The sequence below is a fragment of the Microtus oregoni genome, unplaced genomic scaffold (assembly GCF_018167655.1).
Source record: "Microtus oregoni isolate MIOR12 unplaced genomic scaffold, Mior012 000067F_008, whole genome shotgun sequence".
Classification (NCBI taxonomy): Eukaryota; Metazoa; Chordata; class Mammalia; order Rodentia; family Cricetidae; genus Microtus; species Microtus oregoni.
The window spans coordinates 21,613-25,803 of NW_024543961.1; the positions used below are offsets into that span (position 1 = coordinate 21,613).

General features: G+C 50.8%; 1 pseudogene; it reads right to left on the reverse strand.

The window, feature by feature from the left end:
- Positions 1 to 3,764: 3,764 nt before the first annotated feature.
- On the reverse strand, positions 3,765 to 3,940 carry LOC121440384 (annotated as a pseudogene).
- Positions 3,941 to 4,191: the final 251 nt, after the last annotated feature.

Sequence of the window (4,191 nt, forward strand, 5' to 3'; positions counted from 1 at the left end):
ACACTCTCCTGCACCCCCATGCACGCAGAAATATAAGTTAGTATTCAAGACCTTGAGAGCCACCTACATACATCTAGGCCTTTAGGAAGAGCTTAAGAAAGGGAACATGCAGCTCTAATGCAGCTGAGTACTGCCTGGGAGCCTGTTGGAAGAGCCACCCAGAAAGGCTCCCTTCTAACTGTGGGTGCTCAGTGTGAGCAGCAGCAGTAGCTCAGAGGGAGCCTTGTGACTGGGTTTCTCTGGCTTCCCAGGTGGTCCCTTCTGCCCTGTGCTCGCTCTTCTCGCTCTCCCTCTGCTTCTCCACCCAGGCTTCCCTCCTTTCCTAGTCCTCAGTTCTGCCTCTGAGAGACTGTTGTCCTGAAACACGGCCTTTCCCTCTCCCAGATTTCCCGGTGGCCTTCTTGCTTTGTTCTCTCTGTTTCCTGTGTCCTCCGCACAACACCCTCTAACATACACACACACACACACACACACACACACACACACACCACCCACACCTTCTTGAAAGCTTCACTGGCTGCTTGCTTCTGTCTCCCCGTCTTCCCTCCCAGAGTACCAGCTTCTCCTGAAGTGACTCCCATTCCCTACCCATGCTTTGCTTCTGTTTTGTGCCCAGAAAGCACCATGTGCGCTGTCTTCCCTAATGTTTCTACTGCTTGCAGTCGCCATCTGTGTCCTCTTCAGCCGCCAGCCCAGCAAGCTCCCCTTCCATACCTGTGTTCAGCTAGTGTGCAGGTCATCTGTTCCTAAGCTGCTCTGGACCCTGGGAATAGGGCAGGGACTGGACCGGCGTTTTGCCCTTTTCTGGACAGAGGGCGACACACTTCTTTCTCCTCTGTGTCCACCCCTGCAGTGTCCTTTGAGAGAACAGAGGGATTTGAGTCCTGGCTTCAGCTTTCCTTAGACCGAAGGGTCGTGGGATTGCACACTGTGTGTTCTTCGGTGAAAATCACATTCTATGGGCATGGCAAATGGCTCCTTCCTCTGGGCAGCCTTGGGGGTGTCCAGTGTGGGAATCCTTGGGGAGTCTCCAATGTGGGCCCATGCCTGGCCTCCCAGGTCTGCCCCACGTGAGGCCTTTAACATATCTCCACCCATTTTCCAGATAAGTCCCTTTGCTCTTCTTGTCCCACAATGATACCACCTTAAAATGGGGGACTGGAAGGTTTCCTGAAGTGGAGTAACTCTTTAGATGTGCTGAAGTAGCCACTGTTCTTACTCTGAATTCCTAACAAGCATCCTTTGGCTATGCAAAGTCGGTTCTTTTAAAATTACATGAGGTGAGGTGTCAAGCCAGACTCGAGTGGAGATTTGTTCGTTTGTTTGTTTCAGAAAGCCAAGGACTTGCATGAACATGGCAAAACTCTCATTGGTGGCGAAGAAAGTGAAGTGAAGAAACAAATCTCCAAGGCGCAGGACAGAGTTATCATGGAAAGTGTAAGTCGTGGGTCTGTGATGCTGTGTGCCTCGGAATGGCTTCCTAAGGGCAGAGATGGAACAATGATCCCCTAACTCTCCGTTTTCCCACAGCAAGAGCAGGATGTGTCGGTAGTTGAAACGTACCTTCAGTCCCTGGTCCTTACAGCTGTGAAGAAACCTTCTGAAGCTCACCTGGAGGAGGCACAGGGAGCAATAGCCGTGCCCAGAGGGTGTTAGTAGTAGTCAGTGCAGCTCCTTTCTCTTTACTTTGTCGGTTAGAAATAAGACTGAGACTCTGTTGACCATGAAGTGAACCCCAACAGTTCTGTGAGTAGCAACATTTAAGTGTGGACCCTCCTGACCCTGACATTCTCCCCAGCAGGGCCAGTTACATTCAGGAAGCCAATGTCATTTGATTCTACGACAGGCTGATTTGGTTCTCTGTCACCTGCCCAAAGTGAATGTTACCTTGCTTATTTCAGGAAGAAATAAATAACGGTGGGATCCGCCTTTCCGTGCTTGCTTTCATCCATTCATGAGGTCACAGAGCCAACTGCATTGCAAATGGAAAACCAGCCCCACCTGCTCACTCAGACGTTCAGTAGAGCACAACTCTGTAGTTTCGTGCTCAGATGCGCTAGACTGTTAACACGGTTCCCGAGGCAGAGCCAGATCTTCACGTGTTGGCTTAGAGCTTGCAGTGGGGCTCTGGCTTTTCCCAAAGACATCCAGACTCATTTCTGGCATTATTCAACACTGGCTGGAAGATCCCTGCCCTTCCCTTTGGTCAAAAATATTTTATCTGTGAGTGTGTGCATAGGCACTTACAGTTTCAGTATTTTCGGTGGGTGTTTCCACGAGCATTTTCTAGTGTTCTCTTTAGAGTTTAATTTTACTCACGTAGTTCTGCGTGTGCGTGCGTGTGTGTTTGTCTGATTCTTGTGTCATTCTCTTACTCTTGTCCTGTGCTGTATCTTTTGAAGGAATCCCGAGAATCTGTGTTCAGTACATTTGACATTTATCTTCCTTGTTGAGTCTTTGCGAGCATATTCCCAGTGTGTGTCAGTACCAGGAAGGTCAGACTTTAGGCTCAGTTCCCCTAGGGCTTGAGTTACAGGGGGTTGTGAGCTACCCAAAGTCGGCGGTGGCTAGCTGAATCCCAGTCTTCTGGAACCACAGCTGGAGCTCTCAACCATGGAGTCATCTCTCCAGCCCTGTTCAGCACACTTGAAATTGCTTGACCTTTTACCCGGAGTTTGTGAGCTAAGCCTATTCTTTGTGTAGATTACAGAAATGAATCTATGATGGAGAACAAAAGCCTTCTGGGAGGGGAGAGAGGAAGGAGGATCACATTCTCCTGTCCTTCCCGTCCTGTGGCTCTGCCTACCACTCTTTGTCCCAAATTTTCATGGTGAATTCTAGTCTTCCTTTGAAGGCCAACCTGATGGATTTTTTTCTTTTTTACAAAAATGTTACGTGTGTGTGTGTGCACGCACACGCACACGTACACAGATAGGACAGAGGATAGACCTTGGGAGTGAGTCCTGAAGTTGTCGGACCTGGAGATTGGACCCAACTCATCAGGCCTGGTGGAACGTGCCTGTTCAGCCATCTTACTAGCCCATTGACTTTACTACCACATACATCCCTCCATCCCTCCATCCCTCTTCCCTCTCTCCATCCCTCCTCCCTCCCTCTTCTCTCCCTCTTCCCTCCCTCCATCCCTCCTCTCCCTCCCTAGTATTCCCTTCCTCCTCTTGTGTTTCACCCTCACCCCTGCCGTGTGTGTGACTGTGTAGGGCAAAGGCTGACACTGCGTATCATCTGTAACCCCTCTTTTCCCAGACAGGATGTGATATTTATTACTGAACATGATTTAGTAGGGTAGAGGGTAGCACCACAGTAGAAGCCCCGAGGAGTGCGGGGCCCGCCAATGCCCGTGGGACCAGGATTGGTGATGCAGCTGACCCCTCGGCCATCAGGAACGAGTCACTTCTCAGCGACTGTGTCCTTCAGATCAATCTACATTCAGTTTAGTGAAGCCTCACCTCTTTGAGAGAGACAGACAAAGTAGAACTCAGTGAGGACGACCAGGGCAAGAAAGTGGGAGGAAGGGGCTTAATAACACCACTTGCCTCTGGCAGCACGGAGAGCTTGAACTTGGCTTTACGTAGGGCCTCCATCCGATGTTCCTTATTCTGAGGCATGATTCAGGTGGACGTGATGGCCTGGACAGTGAGACCCCTGGCCGTGGTGACCTGAGGCTTCCCTAGGGCACAGCGAATACCTGTCTGGGGCCTAGATTGGAGGCGACATTGAGGTCAGAGCTCGAAGAGCCTTCAGAAGATTGTCTCCAAGGTCCCTTGGGGGAGCCCATACAGGCAACAGGGTGAGGTCACTCCGAACGAGTGTGCTGTTGGCAAGCATTGCACACCAGGCCCCAGTGAGAAGCTGCTGGCAACCGTTGCACAGCGCGCCCCGCTGAGAAAGGGGACCTCCCGTGCAGCTTAGTTGGCTGCAGATTTACCTTATCTTTTAAGACACAGTCTCTCAGTGAACATGAAACTCACTGATTTTGTCAGGCGGAGTGGCCAGAGAGCTTTGCGGATGGATCCAGCAATCTGTCCTCCACGCCAGACATGCCGGCTCCAGGGTTTAAGAGTATTGCTGTGCCTGGATTTTCCGTGGGCGCTGGTGATCTGAACTCAGGTTCTCAGGTTTGCATGGGAAAACCTAACCCACTGAGCCATGATCCTTGCCCATCATTAATTT